Raw genomic sequence first — 14,106 nt, 5'->3', positions numbered from 1 at the left:
CATAATAATCCTGCTACCCTAATAGACAGGGGTACATAAGCACATGGCCGTTTATCCAACAGCTTTCTCCGACCCAACCACACTTTCACCACACATCTCTATATGCACAATAAATTCGGCACACTCCCAGAATACATATAGGCTACATTTCATTGAAAGAAATGTCTTAATTACTGAATAAATATTACTTTTGTCAACCACGCCATTGTTGCTCAACATCACCAGCCTACGTCAGAATCGTCATGTTGGCGTCTACTACGCCAACTACGTTCACTTATTGGGGCCAGTCCTTCACAGTGACACACGCGTTAGATGAACCACGCGACCGGGATGGTTTCTACCCCTCAATGTCGTGCATTTGCTGCGCCCTTCTAATGCTGCGCCACGCCTACTCTATACTGCTCCATGCGACTCGAACAGCGTCAGCAGCAGCAGCTCCGAGCCTCCGTCAGAAAGGCTGCCCACAGCACTGCACAGCCCCACACCCAAATGAATCGAATGAATGAATAAGGCGCTTATATCGCTATTGCTCAGTGGATGGGACATTTACATTAAAAGCAATCGGATGGACGCGTGGATAACGGCATGGTTGTGTGCAATCGGAGGGAAAGCTTCCATAATCCATATAGCTTCCATGCTAGCTGCTTCAGACACAGGGGAGGGGAGGGAGAAATAGTGCGAAATAGCGCTTATGCAACAATTACCCTAAAACACAAACACCTCAACTCGATGTCATTGTGAATAAGAATTTCGAGCGAAATAATAATTTTTGGAAGGACACTTTCACCCAGTATGAAGCTAAATGTGGAAGCCGTGTGTGTCACACCAAAACGGCTGACCTATAGAATCCTGTAACCAGCCTCTCGCACTGCCTGCGAGTTGGCTCCGTCTAAGGCTCCGTCTTATGAGCAAATTTAGAACTTCCGGTCTGACAGCTAGCAGATTTAAGACATCCGGTTGCTTTCAGAATAAAATAAGATTATTTAATTCGTTAATTAAATAATTTTTACATTACATTATTAGTATTATTATTACATTACAGTTATTGTAAAGACACACATTATGTTTCTGTGTAAAAATAAGTAATTAAATAACATAAAAAAGTTATCTAAATGGATAAATGCTATTCACTGGAGTGCATGGACTTTATAAAGTGGACACTGGACAAAAGACGGCTCCGCCAGGCAACTATCTGGACATACCCACGCGTTTGGGAAGATGTCCTCTACCACCCCACAGTCTCCGCTAAGCGGGAGAGGTGTAAAATTCACAGCAGCAGAGCTTCTACTGGGGTCAATGCAAAAAAATGTACCGTTTCCGGACCCAGAATGGACACTGGACAAAGAGGCCTCCGCGAGGCAACTATCTGGACATACCCACGCGTCCGGGGAGATGTCCTCTACCACCCCACAGTCTCCGCTAAGCGGGAGAGGTGTAAAATTCAGAGCAGCAGACCTTCTATTGGGGTCAACACTCAAAAAAGTGCCGTTTCCAGACCCAGAATGGACACTGGACAAAGAGGCCTCCGCGAGGCAACTATCTGGACATACCCACGCGTCCGGGGAGATGTCCTCTACCACCCCACAGTCTCCGCTAAGCGAGAGAGGTGTAAAATTCAGAGCAGCAGAGCTTCTACTGGGGTCAATGCAAAATAAATTACCGTTTCCGGACCCAGACTGGACACTGGACAAAAGACGGCTCCGCGAGGCAACTATCTGGACATACCCACGCGTCCGGGGAGATGTCCTCTACCACCCCACAGTCTCCGCTAAGCGGGAGAGGTGTAAAATTCAGAGCAGCAGACCTTCTATTGGGGTCAACACTCAAAAAAGTGCCGTTTCCAGACCCAGAATGGACACTGGACAAAGAGGCCTCCGCGAGGCAACTATCTGGACATACCCACGCGTCCGGGGAGATGTCCTCTACCACCCCACAGTCTCCGCTAAGTGAGTAAATGGGTGCTTATATTTCTATGTGAAATGTGGTGATGCTGGCATCACAATAGATGCCAGCATCACGCTGCCTCCGTCTAATAAGCACATTTACAACTTCCTGTTTGGAAACCGAAACAGATGCTTCTGACATTTGCCTGTGCGTGCTTAATCGTTGTACTTCTGAACACATTTCCCAAATCTCAGTGATTTATCCACACATCGCTCTGTGTGTGTGTGTGTGTGTGTGTGTGTGTGTGTGTCGCGTCGCCCTCCAGCTGCAATTGCGAGTGTGCGCTGTGTGCAGGGCACACTACTGAGTTTAAAACCACAGCTGAAACATGAAGTGGAGTCTGTCAATTCCCGCAATTTCCTTCTTCCCATATTGCGCTGCAACGACACTAGGATTGAGCCCCCCGAAGGGGGGCGAAATTCTAGTAGTTTTAAGCCAGCTCACCTCCACTCGTGCTTCACAAACATGACGGACAGACTTTATAGTAATGTATATTGATATTGATCACATGCATGGATGCCACACACAGAATAGTTTAACTGACTGGATAATATAATGGATTATAATTTCTTCAGACAAGAGGTTCCCACTCCCAGGCCTATACGAGGTAGGCCTATAATTAATCACTTATGAGTTATGAATGTATAGGCTACTGTTCTTTATCGCGCAAACAGTGTCGAGGGCCCATGCCCCCCTCCCTCTCTCTCTCTCTCTCTCTCTCTCTCTCTCTCTATCTCTCTCTCTCTAGCTCTCTCTCAAAAGACGACTTTTGCATTGACATATATCCGATATTTTAAATATCGGATATGTGATAGGTATTTATTTTTAATGAATCAGGCCCAGTGAGTTCTGTCCATTGATGTGGAGTTTACACAACATTTAGACTCAGTGTGTTCTGTCCATTGAGGTGGAGTTTACACAACATTTAGACTCAGTGGGCCTGATTCATTAAAAAGAAATACGCCACCGTTACACTGTGGCGGAAACAGATATCGTATTTATCCGTCCGATCAAGCTACGTTGAGATCACGTGTTATTCAGAGAGTGGTGTGTACCACAGGTACGCAGGCGTATCGCAGGTGTATGTCATACTGAATGCAGCCGGTGCAAAGTGATCGGAAAAGCACCCGACAACCTCATCTGCATAGATCCACGCCCCATATCGCACCATAAAAGGCTTCAAGCATGACTCAGCAGACAGCAGTTTGGTCTGTCAAAAAAAGAAAAAAGGCTTTGCAGCCGCAGACTATATAGCGGGCAGCGGCTTCACAAATTAAAATAAAAATGATTGCTGGAAAGAAATCAAAGCCGCGGTCACTGCTATGAATATAGCCCGCACTCTATTAATGTAATAATTCTACACATGTAGGAGCAGGACAGTTAGGGCTTTTATGTTATGTCGTTTTTGCACCATTGTATATTACCACTGTAGGCTACTATATATGTACAAACTGACATCAATCCATCAAAGGACACCAAATGAAATTAAAAGATTTCCAAGCTTACGACGGTGCGTGCTCCGCTGAAGCAATATAATTATAATTTATTTAATTAAGTTCGGGACCAAGGCGGGTGCTCACTCACACCTTTGCAGAGGTAAAACATATCCGATATTTAAAATATCGGATAGCCTATATGTCAATGCAAAAGTAGTCTTTTGAGAGAGAGCTAGAGAGAGAGAGAGAGAGAGAGAGAGAGGGAGGGGGGCATGGGCCCTCGACACTGTTTGCGCGATAAAGAACAGTAGCCTATACATTCATAACTCATAAGTGAATAATTATAGGCCTACCTCGTATAGGCCTGGGAGTGGGATCCTCTTGTCTGAAGAAATTATAATCCAGTGAGTTTATCCAGTGAGTTAAACTATTCTGTGTGTGGCATCCATGCATGTGATCAATATCAATATACATTATTATAAAGTCTGTCCGTCATGTTTGTGAAGCGCGAGTGGAGGTGAGCTGGCTTAAAACTATGATATGACTGGCCGACTTTCAAACACGCTGATGCCTCATTAGGCTAATGTGGTCTTCTATTTTTTATATAGGGCTATATAGCCCTATTCATTTTCCAATGTGAATCGGATCGGCAGCACGCTGCTGCTGTCTGCCCCCCCCCCCCCCCCCCCCCCCCCACACACACACACACACACACACACACACACCGACCGACAGTCAACTGACTCAAGGAGCTCCGTAACAAAACAATTTCAATAGGCCTGCCGCCTACTGCAGGCATTACTACACTAAACAATGTTGGATTCGTACAGTGCAGAATGCAGATAAGCCTATGTTCTTATTATAATTGTGAGTTTGTTTTTTAACATGCGCGAGAGCCGATCTACAAGCTCACAACGCGTTGCACTGCGAGTAGAAAGCTGTCAAGTGAGAAGCGCAATCGCGCATGCTATAGTAATATCCTAATAAATAAATAAAAAGGTGTCGGGCTTGCAGGGGCAGTTTCTGCATGGGAAATGCATGCATTTAGGCATACAAGTGCACTCAGCTTTTATTATATAGGCTATCATTTATTTTGTGCTGATCGACCAATATGTTGGGGACACATGCCTACATATTTTATCTGAGATTTGGGAACAATTTATTGATTTTCCGACCAACCTACGTGAGCGTCAAGTTCACGGCCATTTCCATGAATTCCAAATTAATGTGGGAAATCCACATAAATGCCTTTCTGCTAGCTTCACGTCATGTTATCATCGTAAACGCCGTTGTGAATTTGGCCCACTGAGTCTAAATGTTGTGTAAACTCCACCTCAATGGACAGAACTCACTGGTCCTCATTCACAAAGGAGAAATATGCGTGTAAAGGTGATGCGTATTGATATCGTATTCATCCGAACGTTGAAGCTACGAATTTGCTACAAAAACAAACACACACACACACACACACACACACACACACACACACACACACACAGCTCACCTTCAGCTGCTCCTGCTCCTGTAGACTTTGCACTTGACATTGGTGGGTCAGCGGCTGTAGCTCCATGCTGGTCTGACACAACTATTGTTGTTACAGAAGAGACAAAAGTCCAAAGTAAGAGCTTGAACAGATCTACAAGCTCACACTATTAAATATAAAAGGTTTTAAAGTTAAATCTGACTTCCCTAAGCCTGCAGTGCAGACACCCTGTTTATTACAAAATTATTATAATTTTTCAATACAGAATGAGATCATATCGACATCGGTAATATCGGTTATCGGCCATAACTGCAATGAATTATATCGGATGTCGATATCGGCCAAAATGTCTCATCGGCACATCCCTAATAGAGTCAATAATCTATAAGACATCTATTCATAGATCTATTCAGACTCAACACAGCTGAGAACAGTTGAATCAGGGGAGGATTATCTGACGATCCTGTTGGGCCCAGGCCCTGCAGGGGCCTCTGAGCTAGGAGGGGACTCTGAGCTAGGAGGGGACTCTGAGTTGCTGTCACACGAAGGCTCAAGCTCAGGGGCCCCCCTAGCTCAGGGGCCCCCCTAGCTCACGGGCCCCCCCCCCTAGCTCACGGGCCCCCCTAGCTCAGGGGGTCCCCTAGCTCAGGGCCCCCCAAAAACTGCAACGTTAATAACAGTTATTAACTTTGCACTTTTTTTGTCAGTAATGGTAATGGGCTTATTCATTCATGTCAATAAAATAACCCCAAAAGCCAAAAACCATCATTATTATGATACATGTTACTTTAAAGTGTTTAAACCCCCAGTTTATCCATGAAGGCTTCCAGGGGGAGGTCTCCAAAAACAACATATCCACGTATTACAACAATGAGGGGATCTATTTAGATACATTGTCGTAGATTAGATACATTGTCGTAGATTAAATATAATGTTATTATGTTATCTATACTAAATGGGACAACACTTGGCTGTATCAGGGCTGGACTGGGACAAAAGTTCGGCCTGGTCATTTACACGCATATTTGGCCCAGACCGGCCGGCCCACCACAACCAGCGCGCAGATAGCAGAAACTCTACCGCCCGCTCCGTCGAGGCACACACAAACAAACAAGCCCCTAATAACACCACCCCTTTTACAGAACAACACAGCATGGCACTGGCAGAATGGCATGCATTCGATCGCGGCCCACCGGGAATATGCCCGGTACGTCCTGTGGCCTGTCCGGCCCTGGACTGTATGGTCCTTTAACCCATTCTGACCTGAGATCAGATTCACACAAGGTTTCCACTGGACACACACTGGTCTGATTATAACCCATTCTGACCCGAGATCAGATTCTAAAAAATGTCAGTCGTTCTTCGGTTTTTCAAAAATAGCAGACCTACAAGCTTGTAGCGCGCCACTCGGTGGCGCGCTACGAGCTTGTAGATCTGCTATTTTTCAATAGCTAAAGCATAACATGATGCTAACACCAAAATGGGTTCCCGTTTAGAATGGGTTAAGTATTATTACTAGTGTTAGGCCTTACCTATATACCCATTATATATACCATTATATACCAATTTTTGTTATTTTTTCTTCAAATGTATTTGTCTTTTTGGTATTCTTATTTTTTTTGCAATTGCTTGCTGTCAATACTGCTGAAATGCAGGTGAATGTCGCAGTTCTACGTCATAATTATGGGTGTGCTCTGTGTAAAGAACAAAAAAACCAAAACATCTCTGCTTCGGGGAGGGGAGGGGGCGGGCTTTGCATGCTGGTGGCCCAGGGGCCCTTTATATCTAGATCCGCCTAAATCAGTTTAAAATGCATCTATTCATAGAGTCAATAATCAGTTGATAAAACATCTATTCATAGAGTCAATAATCAGTTCATAAAACATCTATTCATAGAGACAATAATCAGTTCATAAGACATTATCAGCTCACCTTTAGCTCTGCCTGGAGCTTTATGCTGGAGATGAACATAGAAGAGAACAGATTAGATGAGACACACAAACAACTGAGGAGGCCTTTCTTTTTTTGAGGGGCGCTGGCCCCTCCTATGTGTCCAGCTTTGAGGGTTTGTGTTAACACAAACATTGTGTAAACACAAACATTGTGTAAACACAAACATTGAATGCCATTACAATTTACAATGTAGGCCTTTATCAGACGCTCTTAATCCAGAGCGATTTACAGTAAGCAAGAACGACGACATGGTAATACATCATACATACAATAAATAGTCATCATGAATCATACATAAGTTAGGAAGCTAACAGTGGCTGGAAAATATGTAGCCAGCCCAGAAAAACATTGAGGCACTCTCTGTGCTGTGGTCTGAACGTTTAAACGCATTCTAATTTAAAAAAACATACCTCAATTCAACTAACGTTTAGAATGCTATTTTGTTCCGATCCATACAGGAATTAGAAGGTTAATACTTTATGCATTTGAGTGTGTTTTTTTTTTTTACTAGCAGACTAAAGTGAGCTGCCAGTGCTTCCAGCAAGAAAGGAGGAAGGAAGCACTGTGGTGACAGAGCTAGAAAGGAGGAAGCACTGTGGCAGTCTGTGCACAGAACCGAGCCGAGGAAGTCACTGAGCCAGACGCGCCGACCACTTTTACTTTTGCCAATTTAGCGGATTTGAGGCTGAGAAGGAAAATGAAGAAAAATGAGGGTTTTATCTCTGGCGCCTGTCAACACGATTTGTCCCCAATTCACCAGAAAAAGTAGCTAGATTTCTCGCCAGAAGCTTTTCACTAATTCAGTCGCTAGGGGGGGGGGGGGGGGGGGGTCTGGAAAGAAGCTAAATATGGCGTATGTATGGTTTAGCCTTTGCGTTTGCCTGTAAGTCTTTATACTAACAGTGAATGTTTGCAATACATTTAAACAACTCAGCTCTGGTCTTCAGTTAGTTTGCTTTGTAAATAAACCTACCTTTAATACATTTAAACAACTCAGCTCTGGTCTTCAGTTAGTCTGCTTTGTAAATAAACATACCTTTAATACATTTAAACAACTCAGCTCTGGTCTTCAGTTAGTCTTCTTTGTAAATAAACATACCTTTCGTCTGCCTGGGAGGTTCCCCATGTTGACGTCTTCCTTGTTGCTTCTTTTTACAGTTCTGGTGACAAATGACAACAACAGTGACGTTTATGCCAATTGGGTTGATGTAGATGTAACAGAGGTGATCTTGTGTTGTGTTATGAAGTACCATAAAGACCAGGATCTCAGCAGTGAGTAGATTTATTCTGTACAAAAGACAACGAGGCAATCAATGCTCTGCTCTGACTCGTATGTTTTCCACAATACATTTGCTGGAAATAAATGCTATAATCTACTTCCTGTGGAACTGCACTTTGGGGTCATCTCCTCATCAAGCCCGGCTGATAAAAACCCTGGCTCTTCACTCCAGCCCTTTGCCAGTTTGTCAGTTGCCCATCGGTAAAGTCACTGTGTCTCTGAGCTCCATGTTTTTCTGAATGAATGAATGAGTGAATTCTGTACTGGCTCCATATATGGAGCGTGTCTTGAATGTACAGCGTTTGATGTGGTCAGATCTACATTTGGAATGTCAGAACAGGTCAGCTCCATATTAGGGCTGTCAGTTCACCTCTATAATCCAATTCGAATTTCATTGCTTAATTATTTGTAATTTTCGAAAATATTCGAATATTTACATTGTTTATTTTAGCTCATATTTAGCCTATAATAATACACGTGGCTGGCATGTCTTGTGAGTTTTGGGAAGTGCATATAGTTTTGACAGGTCTGCCTGCTGTGGACAGTGAAATCCTGACCATTAAACACGGGCAGAGGCAACGATAAAATCTATCATTCATTGTGAAGCCAGCAACATGTTGATGCAAACAGACGTGTACAGTAGCTGCTCGGCCTGCTCCAAATGATATTAGCATTCGTCTGTGTCTGCCCGTGTAAACGCAGCATCGAGTGTGTTATTAAGGAGGACTCCTTGGCTTCTAACGATATGGACCAGAGTTAAACTAATGTTAGCTCCCATGCTAACTAGTTGCTACCCTCGTCAGAAACAACACCACAGATCGGGTGGAAGATGCTGATATCACTTTGCTTGTGCCCGTGGATGGGAAATGAGATTTAAAAGGCTATAGAAGCGTGGATGAAAGGCAAGCACAGATGTGCAATAAAGTTGCGTCGTGAGACTGTATTATGATTTTCGTTCTACCGGCGATTTCTGTCTGCGTAGTATACTAGTATAGTATCTATGTATGTGTTACAAGGGTTTGTGTGTCTGTGATTAAATGTGCTACTGTTTACAACAGCCAGTAAGCCCGCCCACCCTGTAGACTGTCTCTGATTGGCTTACCCTGAAATCTGGCCCTACTTTAGCCAATCAATGACCTCTTCTGCGACGTGACCGGCGTGCACCTTTTCAAATGCAGTGGAAGCGGCCGGGGAGATTTCACAGCGGTAGATGCGTTACTCAATACATTTAGTGAGCGGATAAAATAACATAAAACAAAATAAAAATATTAAATAGAATTAATAAATTATAAAAGCTCCATTCGAATGGCAATTTTAGCTTTCGAATATATATATTTTTTTTAATATTCGAATTTCTTTCATATTATGAAATTCGTTCTGACAGCCCTACTCCATATATGTGTAACCGGTGTAATCTGTCTCTCTCTGCGTTGTGTTGAATGGACAGACGGACCCAGAACTCTCTTTGGAAACCACGTTTTATTCTGACAAAGATGAATAAGAATAACAACAGACACTTCTCCACGTTAGTTCTCAGTAGTGCAACAACTCCTCTCTAAACAGAGTTAAACAAGCACTGTATAAATCAATTTGCAAGTACAATTCTTCTTATGTTATACAGAGAAGTCAACAAAGACACCCACCTCGTACAGAAGGAAGAGGTGGAGGTGTGGCAGGACATTTATACAGGGGGCAAAAGGGGGGAGACGTAAAGGGGCTGTGACCTCTAATACACTATGTATTCCTATACACAAGAACCATGGAGAATTAAGTCAGGTAGAAGCACTTATTTATTTATATCATAATTTGTATAATTATATAATACGGTTACATATGGAGATCTAAGGGTGGCAGCGGGGGCAGTGCTTTGAGTGTACAGGGTTTCATGAGGGCCCAGGTAGGGCCGGGCATTCATTTTCAGGCCTGTTGAGAACTCTAGTTTGCGGCAGGCCCCGTCTAGAGTTTAAATGGACAGGTATCAGTCAACAGGCCCGTCTATAGAGTTTAAATGGACAGGTATCAGTCAACAGGCCCGTCTAGAGTTTAAATGGACAGGTATCAGTCAACAGGCCCCGTCTAGAGTTTAAATGGACAGGTATCAGTCAACAGGCCCGTCTAGAGTTTAAATGGACAGGTATCAGTCAACAGGCCCGTCTAGAGTTTAAATGGACAGGTATCAGTCAACAGGCCCGTCTAGAGTTTAAATGGACAGGTATCAGGTAAAGGCTCATACATAGTCTGGGTTTACGGTGGTGAGGTGACCACCGAACTACAACGACTTCACGAGCCGCGGTGAAGAGCAAACCACCGCCACCGCTCCAGCCCTTCTCTCTGTTTTTACTCACCACCGCTCAACGTTATTTCAGCTCCGGTGGTCAGCTCACCATGGGAGCGGTGGTCACCTCACCACCGAAAAACCAGTGTATGAATAGGCCTTTAGTCAGCCATTTTGATTTGTTTTATTATTTTCTTCACCCTTCTCTAAAACACCCTGGACAACACTCCACACGCCCTAGACTCTTCTCCCTTCTCTAAAACACCCAGGACAACGCTCCACACATCCCAGACTCTTCTCCCTTCTCTAAAACACCCTGGACAACGCTCCACACGTCCCAGACTCTTCTCCCTTCTCTAAAACACCCTGGACAACGCTCCACACGTCCCAGACTCTTCTCCCTTCTCTAAAACACTCGTAAAAAATTGATATAGACTTTTGTGGGAGGATTATCAATGAAACTGTCATCTAACCACATGCTTCAGAGACACGAAAAGAAGAAGAAGATCAAAGTTATTTGCTGTTATATTATGTTTACCTGCTATGACTCCCGTCTGTCAGCGTTCCTGGGTGGTGGATGTGTAACTTTGTTGATCTCTCTCCAGTCAGATGAAGTGGTGAGCTGAGGGGAGAGACATTTTTAACATGGATTACTGCCCTTATTACTTCCAAAAGGTTTTCCATACCATCCACCGGGGGAAACTCATGAGTATTCTACGTGCCTCAGGAGTTCCAGATAGTCAAGCTACAGCCAGACTCGAGCCAAGGTCCAAACCTGTGACACCAAATAATTTGAGATTCTAGCAGGCGTTCTACAGGGTGACACTCTTGCCCCCTTCCTGTTCGTTGTAGCGATGGGTCATGCACTGAGACTTGCAATCAATGGCAGAGAGGAGGCTCTGGGGGTTCACGCTGGTCCCGAGGAAGTCCAGGTGAGTACACCCCATCATGGCTACTGATCTCGACTATGCAGACGACATCGCCCTGATCTCGGATACAGTCGAGGAAGGAAGGGAGCTACTACTGGCAGTAGAAAAGGAGTGCAGGAAGATCGGCCTCAAGCTCAATGCAGAGAAAACAAAAGGTAATGACAGTCAACACCGAGGACACAACCACTGCCACTGCAGACGGGACGGTGCTCGAACCAGTCGAGGACTTCAAGTACCTCCTCGGGGCCTGGACTGCCTCAACTGAACAGGATCTGAAGGTTCGGAGGGCACTTGCTTGGAAAGCCTTGCACGGGATGAGGAGTGTGTGGAAATCAGATATGGGAGAAGACCTTCATAGCTACTGAGGAGTCAGTACTGCTGTATATGGGGCCGAGACATGGACCCTCACAGTGGAGTCAGTGCTGCTGTATGGGGCCCAGACATGGACCCTCACAGTGGAGTCAGTACTGCTGTATGGGCCCGAGACACGGACCCTCACAGTGGAGTCAGTACTGCTGTATGGGGCCCAGACATGGACCCACACAGTGGAGTCAGTACTGCTGTATGGGGCCCAGACATGGACCCTCACAGTGGAGTCAGTACTGCTGTATGGGGCCGAGACACGGACCCTCACAGTGGAGTCAGTGCTGCTGTATGGGGCCGAGACACGGACCCTCACAGTGGAGTCAGTACTGCTGTATGGGGCCGAGACATGGACCCTCACAGTGGAGTCAGTACTGCTGTATGGGGCCGAGACACGGACCCTCACAGTGGAGTCAGTACTGCTGTAAGGGGCCGAGACATGGACCCTCACAGTAGGGCATTCATCAAAAAATCGATTTGTCGATTTATCGATAAATTATCACGAGTCGACTCGCAGCAGCGCGAGTCGAAAGTTGAGCTTTTTTTTTTTTTTTTCTCCCCTTTTTTCATGCGATTGTGTGTGTGGGACACGGAATGCAAAACCTGATTGGCTTACCCTGATAGTGTGTCCTGGCTTTACCAATAATCACCTCATGCGTAAACACAGAGGGCGGAACTTAGCACAGTGGAGGGAAAACTTAAACAGAGTGCGGAACTTAGCACGGTGGAGGGAAAAATAAGAAGAAAGGTGTCAAGACGAAAACAACAATGGCGGAGAGAGAGAATGCAGGCGAAACCAGCTCGCAGACCCCGACAAATAGATGGTCACACGTGTGGAAATACTTCACATTAAATGAAGAAAAACAAACGGTGTCATGTACACTCTGTAAGGCGACCTACGCGTACCACAAGAACACAAGCGCTATGCTCGGCCATCTAAAAAACAAGCATGCCGGTAAGGGGGATACTAGTCGCCCAGTGCAGACGTCAATGAGCAGTTACGCCAAAAAGCCTCTATCAGACCAAAGAAAACGGGAAATCACAGGTTTAATTATAGATGTAATCGTCCAAGACACCAGACCTTTGTGTATAGCGCAAGGGAGAGGCTTCAAAGCGATGCTGAAATTTTTTGAACCGGAATACACAGCCCCGTGCCACAAAACTCTGTGGGCTAATATCAACCGAGAGAGTGACTCCGTGCGAGCCAGCATTAAAGAGGAGATGAAAGGCAGGAGTGTGTCGCTGACAACGGACGGATTATTTTCCTTTTTATGGGATTATTTAATTTTCGTTTTTATTTCAAAAGCATAATCTGGGTGAGTTTTAATTTAATTTAATATTTGTTCAAGTTGTCTCAAGTTGAGAGTGCAGTGCAGTCAGCGCATATATTTTTTATTTTATTGTAGGCCTAATAAGCTGACGTCTTTTGTGCATGCAGCAATGACAGCAATGTGGTCTGTCTGACTGACTGAATATAATATGCGCTCTGCCTCTAATTGTCCTTATTGTTTTGGGTTGACATTTCAAGAAAAGTGCATACTGTGATATGTTGCAAAGACAGATCTTTAAATACAAGTTGCTCAAGTTGAACAGCAGTGTGTCAAGTGTGGTTTTTCTCCGCGGCCTTCCCGCGGCCGAACACCCCCCCCCCCCCCCCCCCCCCCCGCCATAAACGATAAATCGATACGACTTCAACTTTACTGTCTGGCAAGACGACTGGGAAAAATCTCAAGTCGTTAATGCCCTACCTCACAGTGGAGTCAGTACTGCTGTATGGGGCCGAGACACGGACCCTCACAGTGGAGTCAGTACTGCTGTATGGGGCCGAGACACGGACCCTCACAGTGGAGTCAGTACTGCTGTAAGGGGCCGAGACATGGACCCTCACAGTGGAGTCAGTACTGCTGTATGGGGCAGAGACATGGACCCTCACAGTGGAGTCAGTACTGCTGTATGGACCCTCACAGTGGAGTCAGTGCTGCTGTATGGGGCAGAGACATGGACCCACACAGTGGAGTCAGTACTGCTGTATGGACCCACACAGTGGAGTCAGTACTGCTGTATGGGGCCGAGACATGGACCCTCACAGTGGAGTCAGTACTGCTGTATGGGGCCCAGACATGGACCCTCACAGTGGAGTCAGTACTGCTGTATGGGACCCACATAACCCAGATTCGGCACAGACAAGGGACTAAATACATTTCGCTCCTATGCCACAAAAATGTGGAACGCCGGACCAACAGTGATTAAAGGACAATTACAGTATAATAGGTCCCCACTAATAATCATGAAAGAATTGCGCAACATTTTTCTACTCGGTCTGTGTTTCATAGGAGGGCTGTGGGCAGTTCAGAAACCGTCTTCCAGTGACATCATCGATGGGGAGTTGCAACTTCAAAGTTGCAATGTGAAAGTGGAAGCCATCGTTCTCACGATAATGAAAA

This window comes from Protomyctophum bolini (genome assembly GCF_963924005.1).
Source record: "Protomyctophum bolini genome assembly, chromosome: 8".
Taxonomy (NCBI): domain Eukaryota; kingdom Metazoa; phylum Chordata; class Actinopteri; order Myctophiformes; family Myctophidae; genus Protomyctophum; species Protomyctophum bolini.
This window is presented reverse-complemented; position numbering follows the sequence as displayed.